The 16,131-nt window shown below is 41.3% G+C and overlaps 1 protein-coding gene across 2 annotated transcripts in view; it reads left to right on the top strand.

Moving 5' to 3' along the window:
- Positions 1-16,131, top strand: part of LOC147147626 (tetratricopeptide repeat protein 28-like) — a 203,552-nt gene that overhangs the window by 48,544 nt on the left and 138,877 nt on the right. The window lies entirely within an intron of this gene.

Below are 16,131 nucleotides of genomic sequence, written 5' to 3'. Positions count from 1 at the left end.
TAAGCGGTTTGGAAGATGACACACGACGCATACTAAAGTAAAAGTACAGTAAGTAAAGGATATAGTAAAAGGGAAATGCAGCACATGGTCTTTTAAAAATACAATTATGCAACAGAGGTTGCAGGTGGATGAGAGAATATACATACCATATACTGTAGTTTGGCAAGCATACATAAAGACCAAAAATGCACCATACTCTTTTGCAAAGAGACACACAATAAATGGATGCCTACACTACGAGAGCGACAGTAACTTTAAATATATTTCCACTTATATTTTGGTTACCTCCTTCATCCCCATGGAAACACCAAACTACAGTGTAACCTTGTTTTTTTTTAATTAATCCGTTCAAAAAAGTGTGATTGAAACCAACCTGTTCTAATAGACAGAATCCCAAACGGAAAAGCGTTTAAAATGATAGATGGACTGACCAATAGGCAATCACTATTTGATCCGGCTTGACGAAAAGGCGGATAGACGGACGGTGGATGGGTACCCAGGCTGCAGACGGATGGCGATAAACGGACCTGCAAATTTTGTAATATGCCCACCTCTGAAAACCAACATGATTGATTGGGGGATATGTCCCATCATAACTGCAAAGTGCGAATTGGGCTTCTTCTTCTTCTCCTCTTCTTTCTATTATTCTTGTTGTTGTTGTTGTTGTTCTTCCTCCAGTATGTCTCTCACAAGTGTTTTCCTACTGTTACTTAAATCAATGATAATCTAATCTGATCTAAACTAAATTGAGGCAAAAGTTCAAATATGTGCAGCTTGTTTTGCTTTCGAGTGTGAACAGTCATTGATGCCTTACTTAAGTCAGTAAGAGTGGTTCCCAGAGTCGCTCTCTGGGAACCGCAGCAGCTTCCAGTTTTCTAACAGCTGTCCGACTTTTGCAACAGCAATATTTAGACTATAAATAAATGCAAATGCTTCAAAGTCACAGAAGAATGTAGAACGTCTCATACAGACCTTTGATCCTTAGGTAGGTAATCCGATTGTAATATAACCTTAATGTATCTTTGTATGTGGATGACATGTACATAATGTAAGCATTCTGAACCTTTAGTTGAACCCATGTTAGCACAGTGCTGTTTTCATTCAGAACAACTTTGAACATTTTCATGGTCACCATTAATTTTTGCAGCACTTGATCATGTTTTAGTCTTGTCAGATGAGGTGATTAAATCCATCTAACGCCAAAGCAGTTGTCATTTTGAGTAGTGCTGCATACATCATAATATTGCATGGTGTTTGGTTAAGAGTTGGCACTATTTCTTATTAAGTGAAGTAACAGGGGGCATGACACAGTTGGGGGTGCGGGGGGGTTATGTTGATTGAAGTCACTGTTCCTTTGATATTCCTTGGTTGCATACTGATGGTAACTCTCAGATGTGAATGCCAAACAGAGTCCGCTGAAGTGATGAGTCACAGAGGAGTGTGTGTCAGCAGCCTCAATGAAGGCTATATTTGTATCTGACCAGGATGGATAGTGGAGGAGGGATGCTCCGTACAGGGTGCGGGTGGTGATGGATGAGGAACGAGCGAGGGAAGGACGAGGCATGAAATAGAATGAGAATAAAGGACAGTCGTGGCAGTGTGGGGAAGACGAAGGTGACTGGGAGACAGAGATGGAGAGACTGATAGTCTGGAAAGAATGAGGGTCACAAAGAGACTAACCTACTCTCAAAATTGCTGATGTTTGCTGCTCTCAGCTGCCCTCTGGCTTCAGACTTACATTTGCATTTAGTCAGACGATTTGAGAGAAGTTTATCAGATACTTAGCTTCTCCAGCTGACATGTGAAGGTCTTTTATTTTGGCGGATATACAGTATATTCTGACTGTGGTGACTGTTAAAAAGCATGAATGATAAAATAAAAGTGTCTATCATTCCTTGATAATTTTAGTTGATTTTTTTCATTTTTTAACTTGTCCAGTAATTAATATTGAAATAAATGGCTCATGGTTACTGTGCAATTAAAAAAAAATCAGCAACAATCAGGATGTAATTTTGTAATGTTGTTTGTAGTTGCCTACCTCCCCAAAAAATGAAAAACCTTTTGGAGGTTCTAAACTGTTTTTCCATTCCACATAATACATATCCAACATCAAAACTTTAGACATACAAGTCACTCCAAATATGTGTTCTCTCGAGTGTGGAGGCGGGTGACGATGGACTGGGGTAGCCCACGCACTATTGGAGTTATTTAGAGGGATCATATTTGAATTTCATTTAATTCCACTTGAATCATAAAACAAAGCAGATTTGTTGTGAGTTTTTGGAATGTGGGAGGAAACCGGAGTACCCGGAGGAGACCCACGCAGGCACGGGGAGAACCCATGAAATTAAATGTGGGGTTCCCCAAGGTTCAATTTTAGGCCCAATACTTTTTAATCTTCTCTGCTTTCCCTTGGGGATGTCATCAGGAGACAGCTATGCTGATGACACACAGCTGTATATTGCCGTGTCTCCTGATGACACAGGACCCATTGATACCCTTTTAAATTGCATTTTAGATATTATTATGTGCTAACCAGTCGACCGCCCCATTTGTAAACAGTTTTAGCTAATTACGTTCTTTATCGTGAGTGTTAGTTTTCATTCTGCCCACAACCTTCTCCTGAATAAAATCAGTCTCCTTGCTCTACATGTTTTGTCCAATGGACGCCTTGAATGCGGTGTGCTTTTCTGTTTTCCGTGGCCGCGGTTTTAAAATGGAATGTCAACTGCTGCAAACTGAGCTCGGTAGAGCCCACCCAGTATTGGTACAAAGGAGGCATTGAGCTTTTGAGCTTCCGATCAGATTGCTGAGCTCTCTTCTACATATTGGTCAAAAGCCCCACAATGTCATAGCTGCATGGTATCTGGGGACTTTTATAATATGCTGTTGTCTGTTATGTTTTCACAACCTTATTAGTCTTTAGTTTGTTTCTTTTGTACAGGTTTCTCATCATTCACACACAATTTCTCTTCACATTACAATTTCTGCTTAATGTCACCTTATACCACAGTCGACGGCCTTGGTATAAAGGCAGCCTCACTCTAAATTGTCACAGTATTGAAAATGCTTCCACAGCAGACATAGCTAGCCTGATATTGACCTTCGAAATGGTCATCTAGACTGGAAGCCCTGCTGTGGGTCTGCAAATTACTGTTGACTTGTGGGTAAATGAAGCTTTCATTCAGGCTGTGAGCTGTCATGATCGCTTTGAGAGAAGATTGTAGTCATGCGTGCACACATGCTCGTTTACAGTACCCCTTTTTATGAGCGTGCACACACGCACGCACGCACACACACACACACACACACGTTGGAGGCAGTGGCAGAAGAATCCATCAGTCATTGAGTCATGCTGGTTGTAACAGCTGAAAGGAAGAGGTGTCCTCTCCGTCTCACATGGCCTTTCTGCATCAGTCATTAGTCTGTCTGTCACTCCTCATCTCTCCTCGCTTGACTATCCACTCATATTTCTTCCTGTCCGTCCTGGTGGTGCCCGAACTTCCTCGGGTTGTCTTCCTGTCTTCAGGAGTCCAGCAGCGAGATGGGCTGTTCCTGGGCCAGCCAGATGGCAAGGGATAACCTGGGACTGGAGACTTGAACCAGGGGAAGTCCACTGGCCAAACTGGTGATTGTGGTGGCAGACAGCAGCTCTGTTGGAAGTCTCCTAGTAGCCACTGTTGGATAAAAAACCCACCCAAAAAAAGGACAACAACACTTGTTCAACCATGCTAACTACCCTGCTGTCTTCAGAAATGAATCTGTTGCTCTCTAATATGAAGTCATGCACCCAGTGGTAGAATTTCTGTCCCAGTTCTCATGAAAAGTTTTGCGGTGGACTCTGACAGGAGGCTGAGCCGAAGCGGGATGAAGATGATGCAAGTGGAAAAGTCAAACCACCAAAGACAGTGAGTCTTGACAGCAAGGGAGCAAGCCGGCGGGGGCGGAGAGGCTGCACGAGTGTGATGAGAAGCAACCGGAGTGTCCCTGTCCTTGGGAGTGGAGTCAAGCCCCCTACCACTTCCTTTTTCCGCCACATCAGTTACACGATGTGTATCAGTAGCCTGAGGATATCCTGTAAGTCACCTCTTAATGAAGGAGAGCCAATCATAAAGTGAGCTTTACATAACCCTTGTTTCAAAGGAGGCAGGGAGCACAGATGTTTGACTCAGCCCTCTCCAAACACTCGCTGCATCTAAATGAAGTCGTCCTGCTGATACATGAGAGCAAGGCCCCCTATCCGAGCTTTGAGTGTGAGGCAGGACAACTAATTGTGGTGGGTGCTGCTTTCTTCTAACGGCGCCGTGCTTTTTCCACTCCGTAAGTCAGATGTGGAGTTGAAAGAGAGGCCTTCTGCATTATAGGGCTAATTTAGGTGATTAACACCTGTTTTACCAAGGTAGATTAATCCAAATCCCACTTTAACCCCTTTGATCTAAAGTCTGAGTGATTTAGAGTGGACTGGCCTAATCCCTTCACCACAGTGACTAGAAACTACTGTAACCTGATGGAGCAATGGGTGCCACGGTGCAACTTTCTACTTTTGCTTTCTTATAGCGAGAAAGGATGGAGTCATTACAGAGTCTTTTTGTGCATGACTTGTCTTCCTTCACATCAAAAGGGTTAATTTACATTTGATACGCTGGCACAGAGTTGGATCAGTATGAGCACTGAGAGCTGTCACTGGCATAATAAGCCTGAAGCATTAACGTATTATAGGCTGATCTCCACGTAGGAATGTTCTGTCGAAGCAAAATCTAAACCACTAGGTCTGGCTCTATCTTACATTTGTAGTTTAACAATTATCCTAACAAAAGGATAAGCCACAGAAGGTTTACTGTAGTTAAATATTTGTGCAGTAATTATCTTCCCGAGACATCATCAGTCATACATTTCGGCCTTTAATGTGCTTATTATGATTACCAGGCTGTGGCGTGTGTGACTTGAATGAGAATATGGAAGCGTGTGTGGGTGTATAATGCTAACACATGACTTGAGAGAGAGAAAAAAAATGGAGAGACAAGGAAAACACAAGGACAACTTTGACTGGACAAATTTAGTGAAGATGGTGGAAAGAAAGGTCATTCAAAAAAAAAACCAAAAAACCATCATGAGTTTTGGTTTTGGGGTTTTCTAAATGAATGATTGCAAATGGGTGGATGTGACCACAGCATGTTTTTGTGTGTTTTTAAGTGTGAGTGTGTGTTTATATTTGTCTCCGTTGAAGTGAATTAACACAAACATATTTGACTACAATGTCCTGTTGCATCTCCATATTTAGTGTGCCGACTGGGCCACACAGAAAGTGAAGATCATGTATTCTAGTTTGTGGCAGCTCGTTACCGCCGCAGACGTCAAACCTCAGTGCCTATTTAACTGCTGGCCTGATTCAAACAATATGCTGCAACTTTTTCATCCATGTCTAAGACCACTGAATTATTAAACACATGATGAAGGCAACTATTCTATTTCTTTGCACAACATCTCACAAAGCTACTATTGAGTAACTTGAGGGGATAAGCGAGCCCTTTTTCAAATTGAATAATTAAGGGATGGGACTAAGAGAATAAAGAGAAACTAATCATGTCTTGATCACTCCTTGTGAGGAGTCGTTTGATTAAGCATAGCTTGAAACTTAGCCTGAAAGTTACTAAACAGGCACTTTTACCCAATTTAAGACAAACCAAGACTCTCAGTCAAGTCTTTCAAAGGTAGAATATGAGTGGACACAGCTTCAAAGAGGTGTTTTATTCATCTCACGCATAAAAAAATAGTCAATTTTTTATCACTGATTGTTCACACAATTAACTAAAAAAAAGGTTAATTCTTCAGCACTCATTTATATGACAGCGGTGTTTTGGAGGTGACAAACGCAAATGGGCCTTAAAGAGAAGTCAACCAAAACATATATTTTTCAAAAATATGTTCTATGCAAGCCCACTAATTGAAACAAGGCATTCTGGTTAATTTTGTTTTTGGAATAAGAGTTAATCCACCCATTTTTAGCCATCTCTGGGGGTGGCCATTTTGTCACTTCTGTCGGCTGAAAATGACGTCACAACTGCTCAGGGCTCGGCTAACGACCAATCGCGGCTGACCTGTTTTCTGAAGCTGAGCCGCGGATAGACACACCAGTCCATCACATAGGCGGAATGCCCAGCTGTGGTAACTGTGTTGCTCTTACCCCAAATGTAGGCTGAGTACAGTATAAAAAGACCTCGAGGACAAGTAGTTGGTGCACACATGAGTGGTACTGGTATAGTATGCAAATATTGTTCTCAGTTGGTTTTGCAATGTCGTTGCCTCTATGTCGAGCATTACACTCTCGCAAAGGAAAACTGAACCATTATTGTAAAAACGGACCCGAAGTTACTAAATACAGTACGTCTCTGTGCCTGACACATAGACACATGTCAGGGAATTTCAGCTCGGAAGACCGAGACAAGCCTTGTTAGAGGACTGTAAAAGCAACTCAGACCAGCCAAGATTGGCTTTTTCGCTCGCGAGGGGCGGTAGAGGCAACAAAGTGGTTGATCCAGACCGTCGCCTCTGTGCCCTTTCGTTCGCCTTTTATTCAGTACAGGCAACATACATTTTTAAATACAGACATGCAAAACCAGTGATACTTCTTTTCTGCACATCGCACCTGTTTGTGGACTAACAGTCTGCTATTTCAGACATCCTGTTTCACACTTTACACAGCACATTCTACTCAGATGGAAACTAAGTGGGTGAGTTCAACTAAATGTCACAAGAGGAGTATCGAAGAAATAAATTTAAACATGATATCATTGTAACTGTCGATTTCTCCCACAACACATTTTGGGATTTCTGCATTCTCAAACAAATTAATTGATCTACTTGTATCCTGGTGACATGACACAATGTTACTATAAACAGCTATGAAAATACATGTGTTAATGCCTTAGGCTGGGTACACACAAAAAGACAATGGGGCCGGCTTTGTCTTGATTTTGCCCTTTCCCAACCAAGGACGTCAAACACCCGACAATCTTATGTCTTTGAAGATTGTCCTTATGTGTGAGCTTGGATTTGTCCCAATATTCGCGCCCAAATCCAGTCGGGGCCGAAAATCTTAAATAATGAACGTGTTCAGTATTTACGAGCAAAAATCTTCATGCGTGCGGAGGAAGCTGAATTTTCCTGAGCTAGTTGGCTTCGCAAACTGTGATGTGACAGAATGTAGCCAATCAAAAAAGCTCTCTGACTGACAAATGAGGAAGTGCCGGTAAATTAAAAAGAGTAATATCCTACCCAATGTTCATCCATCACTTTTCTGAAGCGCTAATCCTCCTTCACTTGGGGCACTCTAGTGCTGGAAGCTATCCAGGCTGTCTTCTGGTGGTAGGTACGGAGCCCCCAAGGTGACATATAAGGAAAAACAAAACAAATAAACTTTGTGTTCCCTTGCAATGATTGTGATATAATGCACATTTTTTGCAATGGGATGCATTTTTTTTCAAATGTGCATTTATGTACAGTACTTCCGGGTCATCTTCTGGGTAAACAGAAGCAACAACGATGTAGCGTTTGCTTTTCATCCAGGTAATGTCCATGTGAGGGACAGTTCTTGACCTCAATAACCATTCAAAGATCCTCCTCCATGACAAACTGCCGTTTCTAAAAAAAAAACACACATTGGAGGATACAGTAGCCAAATTGATCCGAAAGTACATATATGTTCACTTCAAATGTTCCAAAAAAAACATTCCCTTGCGAAAAAACAACTTTGCATTATTTCGCAATGATTGTTGGAGAACACAAATATTTGCGAAGGAATGCAAAGATCGTGAGGGAAGCTTTTTTTTTTTCTTCCAAGTCACCTTAGATGCTCTGTAGTGACCAGACCGACCTGTTTTTTTTTTTTTTTTTTGTATAAACATGGGTTCCCCAGATGAAAGGAACTATTTTCCAAATCAAGAATTTCCGTGCCGACATTGTCACCTTACAACGCTCCTGTCTCGGGTCCTCTTCGGAAACACTCGGCAACCATCGGCACATACCCGGAAGAGCCTGGTTGTCTTTGTGGTTATGAAGTGACGTGTGATCACGTGAGTGCTCTCCCTTCAGAAGACTGGATTCTTGACCGTGGTGGAAGAGAATCTTTGTGTGTGGCGAGTTGTGTTGAGATTATCTGAGCAACCCACACACAATATAACCAAAACTCTTATTTTGGCATTTAGCCTGATTTTTTTTTTCTTTATGTGTGAGGTCTGACATATATAAAAAATCTTTTAAGATTTGAAAAATCTTGATGTGTGTACCCGGCTACCCTTTACACCTTTTGCTAAGCCTTGACTCTCTTTGAGCTTTGTATGATAATGTCATGAAGTGTCGCAAAGCCTCCAGCTAAAACCAGCCAGATTTTTTCCTGTGAGTGATCAATTGTTTTGCCTTCACTGTTGTCCGCCAGAAGTCTGCTTCCCAGATGAAGCCCTGTTTCCCTTGTGGACACGACTCAGCAACAAATAAGATTTCAAATGCTTTTCAGGTCCCCTATCATCAGCCTTTGCTCTGGGCATGTTGGGTGGTCGGTACATGTGACCTTCTCAAAGCAGGGCTCTCTAACATCTCACCCCATCCATCCTTATTAGAGGACATATATCTGAGAGAGCAACCGCAGTGACACAAACCCAGCTGGAAAAAAACACTGTGCTGGGAGATATCCTTACAGTGCACGGAGATGTGTGTTTGTTTGTGTCCGTGATTGTGTATGTATGTATGTACGTGTGTGTGCAGCTCTGCAGATATAGGACCCTGTGACTCGGAGATATGCGCAGGCTCATTAATTAGAGGCTCTCATTATCCCCCTTAGGCTCCAGACACTTAATCAGCACCAGGCTCCAAGACTTACTCACACACTCACACTTACACACACACAGTCCAAATTTTGACACGGCATCACGAAAATTAGAGTGCTGTAAAAGAGGTGAATGGATGCGGATGCAAGTTATTTGTTTCAGTGATGTACAACACAACAGAGACTGTGAGTGTCATTGCTGTTGAACACTTATTATTTTTATGTTGTAAAGCCTTTCCAAACAGATTCATCCATCTGCCATGTTTCACTGCAGAAGCAATCTGTCAAGCACTGTAAATACATTTCCATGTTGGAATTTATAATTCATTAATTTTCAAAGGGCATGTCTTAAGCACTTTAAGGTTTTTGTAGCGTTATCTTCATTTGTGTTCTGTCCACAATTAAAGCGTTAAAGCTAGCTGACAGTAGACAACATGCTATTACAGTGTGTGCGGGGCCGTGTTGATGTGAGACATTTTTGCATTTGGTCACAGCGTCGTGTTTTTGGTGTGGATTGCTTTGCTTTGAAATATTGACTGCTGTAATTGAAAGTCTCTTTATAATAAACAAAACCGGCGAGGGTGGGAAGGCCCAGATAGCACATGGAAACTCTTCAGTGTTGGAACTTAAGAGCAAGAGTCCGTGTGAAAATCAATTAACTTCAATCATGAGAGCTTTTTGGAGTGCTTTTCATCCCATCTCAGAGTTTTGTGTATGCATATTTTTTCTCCCCCTCAGTACCATCTGAATGTTCCATGTTTTACATCTTGTTGGCTATTAGTATGCAAGCAGATGCAGACGCACAACGCATGCTGGCAAATGAGCTGCTGCATAAACAGTTGAGGACCGGTGGATGATTTTGACACCAAAATTGAATAGCAGAGCACTCTGTCTAGTTGTTGACTGTGTATTGATGCCCGTCATTGTGTTTATGGCCAATTAAGACTAATGAGTCCTTGAGGCAAGTTGTCATGGTCTTCCACTTGATCGCAGCGGCAGCAGCAGCAGCGGCAGCCTTCTTTCAATTCGTCATGTTTACATACATGCATTGTCGGCCATGTTAAAGAGCATGACACGCATGTTACACTTAATCAGAATGCTGTGGGGTTAAATACAATTTACACTTTCCATCAATGGACAAAGCAAAGACATTTCCTGAAATTCTTATTTGTCACCTCAATGTATTTGAGCTTTACTTTTGAGGCAAAAAATGAACAAGAAATGTTTTCTCAATGAACTTTTCATCTGGAGACACTACTTATGCAGTACAGAGACCTCACGGGACCTCACATCAGCAAGTACTGTGGTGACTGAGGCAAGGACGAATTCCCTTTTAGCATGAAGAAACCTTGGATAGAGCCGAGGGGACGACTCAATGAGAGGCCATCTGCTTCGACTGCTTGGGTTGAGTGAGGGATGCAAAGGCTAGGGAAGGACAAAATCTAGTGGTATGGAGGCTGCAATGAGAACAAGGCATGATGTGTTAGCTAATTCGGAATTAGAGATCATAATGTAATCATGATATGCCTGCCATGACAATATTGCTGCTCCATTTCCCGAAAATATGTTGCACAGTTGTTCTGCTCTGGAGGCATATGCATATAGAGTACATACAGTAAACAGCACATGAAGAAGGTTGGTGCATCATGAGTCATACTGTATGTGTATATTAATATAGTATAATAGATTACCTTTGTCTCTTATCTCAGTACACTTTAATGTACAGTTTATTTTATCCCCCCCCCAAAAAAAAAAAAAAAAAAATATATATATATATATATATATATATACATAAAATCAAAACTTGTGCATTAGGGTTGTCCATAAATGATAATAATAATAATAGTAATAACAATTTAACACAGGAAAATACCCTTTCTTGTAGGGATGGACTGAGGTAGCAGAAAAGTCAGGTAGCACTTGCCAACTAGTAACTTCATTGTAAGTGGGTGCATAGGACAGCTCATGCTCCACCACGGCTCTTGTGCGATTGTATATGGCAGGAACTAAGATGCGCCCGGGATGGAACATTGTAACGGGGCTCCAGCACGTTTAATAAACATTTGAAGCCCGGCTCCTCGACTACAGCATACGGGCGCAGAGATGTTGCTATGTAGATGCCGATTGCTTCAGTAATTTCTTTGGCTCTGTCTGATTTTACTTCTCCAGACTGCGTAAAAGTAGCGGGGATAAGTCGTTGGTGTTGGGCGGGTTTCTTTTTTCTACCCCCGGTAACTGGCATATCGGGTGATGCCGCCTGACATGTGTTAGCATGTTTGAAGTATTACCTGCAACATACCGCACGGAGGTCAAACAACACCGACACAGAGTTCTTGTTCGGCCCACCACTCTCACTCCATCGGCGTTGTCATCAACTGGGAACCCGAAATGTTCTCACACACCACATGGCTGATTTGTATCGGGCACCTCTGGTTAAATTTACACACACGCTGCAGAAAACATTTTTTTGGACAATGTGCATAGCATTGTTTGGATGACAATGTAATTGTTGAGTGACAGTGATAAGTGAGCATGTGTATGTGAGAGGCGAAAATTGTGCTCAACTCATCACAAAGTCTGAGTGGAGTCAAATGTCAGCAGAAATACAGTTCACAGTATAGACCAGTGTGACTCATCTTAATGTATCCAACCTCAGTCACAGCACATCGTGGAAACATTTTTTTGAGGGTGTGCTTGGCAAGAACAAGAACAGGAAGCACAAACGTTTTTTTCCCAAACAGCTCCAAGCGGTGTAGAGTGAAAGAGGAGGTTTTTGTTTCCCTATGAAGCCTGGAGTCTGATTTCCTGTGCAGCTCTGATTGGAAAAGCAGAGGCATGCAGAGGGAGCCACTTTTGGATGGAGATGCCAGATGACAGGCTCCACTCTGGGTGCACACAGAAGTGGCCTTTGATTGCTCATCAAACATACGCCTTTTATGAAAGCCTCTCATACCTGTTTTACAACATCTCTGTGTGCTTGAAAGAGAACATAAATGTTAACTTCGGGCAGCGGGGGCTGGCTGTGGTGCAGTGCCAGCAGGCACCAGTAGAAAGGTACCGCTTGATTATTTATTGTCCATGTAAAGATGATATTTATAATGGAGTGGAATAAGTTGTAGATGGTCTTACATTAGCCGGTGAACCCTTCCCTGCTCTGCTTGGGTGCCATCTGTAGGAGTATAGTGTCCAACTTTTGTTCGTGTTCAGCCTTGTGGATTACCAAGTGGACACCCTGTGCGCAGCAGGAGTTCACCCATGTGGCCATATGTCAAATCAGCCCCTCCTCTGGCTCGCCTTTTGTTATCCGAGTGACCCCGACGTGCACCCTGTACCCTTGTGACCCGTCATATTGACCACACTCACAGCTCCATAGACTCCATTACCTAAACCAATTTAAATCACAACACTTATTGTTTAAACTCCCCACACTGCCATTCCGTATCGACCACTTCTTTCATTCGCCTTTCTGCTACATTGAGATAACACCTTATGAATGAAACCGTAATCCTGTTACAGTATTAATTCAGTCACGTATGCAGCAATGGCGTTCAGCTGCTGTCGTAAACATGGTTCCACATCAATAATTGCATGGTTATTGCTGTGTTTGGGGACGGTGCCAGTGAATGCATTGAGTTATTTACCTTCTGAGCAAATAATCATTATTTACTTAAACAAATCACTCATTTACAAATTCTTTTAAGTGTGAAATAGTTGCAGATGTTTTGGCATTCTTGAAAAGTCATATCTGAATTCAATTTTCGGCAATAGTATGTGGAGGAAGGCTGCAGGTAAAATATTACATTGTGCTCTACTTATGACAGCTGCTCTAAGCAGGAAAAACAGGGACATAAACGGGGCTGTAGTTGTCTCCAGAATCCAAGGCCTAACCATCCTTCATGAAGACTGCGGTTTTTGTGGCAGCCGTTCAATGTGCTGTTAAAAAAACGATAACAAAAAAAAAAAAAAATTAACAAGGACAACAGCCTCTAAGGACAGAGAAGTAGGCTGCAATTCACAGCAGTTGTTGTGTGTGATGTTATTGTCATCATAATGTTACCACAGTTAAAACTTTGTTACCCTTTCATGTGTCTGTCAGACAGCATTACCTGGTTTTAGGTAATGAGTACAAATTAACCAGTATCAGAATCGTTTTGTCAGAGATGCGTTTATAGCCATTCACCAGGTGTTTTAATAGGCTCACAGACCATGAAGGAGTGTGCTAACAGCTTGTTTTGTCATATCAACTTACTGCCTAATTAACAACCTGATGAATACAAGAACTATCGAAAAATTTGGTTTTTGCACGAATGATACCTGAGTTTGACTGATGAACTGCGTTAATTGGGCAATACCGTATGTTTATAAACTAAGCTGAAAACCTATTTGTGCCTATCCGTGGATTTTTATGCTCTTTCTTTCTCGTTGGCCATTAGCCTGATAGGCGGGCGTTGGAATCCTTGTGGGGTTGATGATGGCGAAAACAGGGTGGTAAACCTCTCAAAATGATGCAGGAGGTCCGGAACGGTTCATTGCTCAATGTAAAGTACAGTAAGCAGGGACAGACTTACCATTGCAAACACAGGGAATTGTGTGTGACCCTGAGATTTCAAGTGGGCCCCAAATATCTCATCAAATTGATTAGTAAAAATATCATTGATTTAAAGCAAATATTATGGTTTTAGTTTTAATTCATATTTTGAAAAACACATGAAAAAATACTAATCAATCACGATTGTTTCAACTGCTCCCCTTTTCCTCACATGCAATGGACAACTTCATCCTTTTGAATGTGCAAACTTGATTCAGGAAGAGGCCAAGCAAAGTTAAAAAAAATGTTGGTACAGGAAAATGAAGCGACATTATCTCAGTGGAGGAGAAGGCAAAACGTTTTTATCCGAAACGTTTTCAACATTTTCACGGTGACACCAAATGTGCTAACTGAATGTACAACTGGACAGGGACCTATTTTCACCGAAGTCGTCTTCCTGCAGCGCTTCATTTGATTGACTTTCACACTATTTCAACTAACATTATATAGCATCATATGTGTTCAATGTTGCCCACTCGGCATCCATTGCAGCCTGATCATCCTGGAAGGGGATTCCCCCATCTGTGGTCCCTTCTCAAGGTTTTTCATTTTTCCCCAGATGTTTTTTTTTGTTTTAGTTTTTCCTTGTCCTCCTGGGGTTAAGATCAGGGGATGTTATTAATAGTTGTCAACTGTGGGCATGTGAAGCCCTTTGAGACTTTCTAGTGATTAAGGGCTATATAAATACATTTGACTTGACTGTGTAACGAGACAGAAGCTCTTACCAGTTGCAGGAGCACTGCTGTAAGTGACAGGAGGACGCAGTTCAGATACGTTTTATCCTGAAAATGTGAGAAAAAGCCGTTGAAATTGTGAACTATATTAAATCTTGATTAATGTTCTTTACCGTTGAGATGATTTTGTTCGATCCTCAAGAAGGATTTTAAGGACTATCTGTCATGTCCTGTGTTGTTGGCATCTTGTTAATGTGTTCTCCCCACCCACAACCTAAACTAGTTGAGTGTGGGCGGAGTCACTAAGCTGCAACCCTTGCATCTCTGTTGGTCTTTTGACGCTTGTCTTTTGTGTGTTATTCAGATTCAGTTTCTGGTGGCACATATTTCTGCCCATAGTGTCACACATAGTGTAAGAATCTTCGTATGTTTTTATTGACCATAGCACAAATGTCTGGTTACTTAACACACTGTCCATCCTTGTGTTTACTTACATCAGTTAAAAAAAACAAAACAAAATATTTTCGTACAAAGCTGTAAACATTTAGAAAATGGTTCATCTGACATCACAATATCACTTTTAGTTGAATTATTCTTTTTAGTAGTCAAATTACCTGATGATACAGAATGTGAATTTAAAACCATGTTTCAGTGTAACCGCCTGGGCCACACATCTGGGGCCAAAGACCAGAAAATCGATGCCAAATCCAAAGATGGCTACATCTGGCTCCCGATAGGGATGGGCCAGGAAGGAGAGGATGAGAAGAAAAGAGGCATGGAGACACAACAATTTGATGGATGGATACATGCTGTTCAAGAGCATGCTGCGTCCCCGTTTGGACTCTGTGTTCAGTGTTGGAAAAAAAAGTGCAGTTTTCCAGTTTATGTGCGGTGGTTCTCAAGCTCTGAAAATATAGATCTGTTTATGACACTGTAGTTGTTGAAAAAAAAAAATCTGTGTCAAATATGGCTCATGAAGTGGCTTAGTTTAGGTTGAATTAAGGCTATCAGGAACTAGTTCTGGACCATAGTAGGGCCAACTGGTTATACAATTTGGCTGAGATATGGGCTTTGTATGGACCACTAAAGGACTGTAATCTGGTACTAGTTTTGGTCCATCATAGGGTCAGCTATGGTTATGATATGGGCCTTGTGTGGCCCAGATGTGGACCACTAAAGGACTGTCATTCATTGAGGTATGTGGGCCAAATTCAGGTGGGTTGTGTGGCCCACACCAATGTTGCTATCTGGGAAGGCGACATAGGCAATTACAAACTTTTTTTTAAGGGAGTGTCTACTCATCGGGTGGTCTTTGTTCCTAATGCCTGCAAGTGCGAGGGCTCACAGTACAAGGTCAAATGGGGACAAGCTACCCGTAACGTTAAGCAGCCTCACATTTACTCTGAGTTTTTAAAAATGTTTTTAATTGATTTTAAGCAGAGAGATAGGCACTTCCCTTGTCTGTCCGTTTGTCTTTTTTTGAGACTAAAAATGCCAAACACATGTTTAAAAAAAAAAACACAACTTAAATACACAGAACACAATGCTAGATATTTTCTGCTTAAATGTAAACGTTCATATTAACGTTATCAAATGCATATACTGTCATTAAATGGGATTGTTTATTTGTATGTTTTAACCTATATCTAATGTAGCCACAATGTTATGAAAAGTGCTGACTTAACACCTGTGGATGTAAGAAGAGGCATGGTAGGCATTAAAGCCTATCTGTAATTTGATGTTTAATGCTTTTTACGAGGACTTACAATGACAGTGACCGTTGATTAGTTTGGGTTAGGGGTAAGTCTATTAAACATGTTTAGAATAACGCAGGTTGTGAAATCAGGAAATAGCAAGCTGTATTTTCATTGCTTTTTTGTTTAAAAAAAAATCATTAAAAAAAAAAAAAAAATATATATATATATATATATATATATATATATATATATATATATATATATATATCGTTTTTTTCGGGGGGGGGGCTTGGAGTGTATTAATGGCGTTTGAAATCATTAAATTACACGAATTACACTCGTAAATCAAGC

Source organism: Filicampus tigris, chromosome 5 (assembly GCF_054856515.1).
Source record: "Filicampus tigris isolate MCC_2025a chromosome 5, RoL_Ftig_1.0, whole genome shotgun sequence".
Taxonomy (NCBI): Eukaryota; Metazoa; Chordata; class Actinopteri; order Syngnathiformes; family Syngnathidae; genus Filicampus; species Filicampus tigris.
The sequence above is the reverse complement of the archived record's forward strand: the minus strand, read 5'-3'. Positions and strand labels throughout refer to the sequence as shown.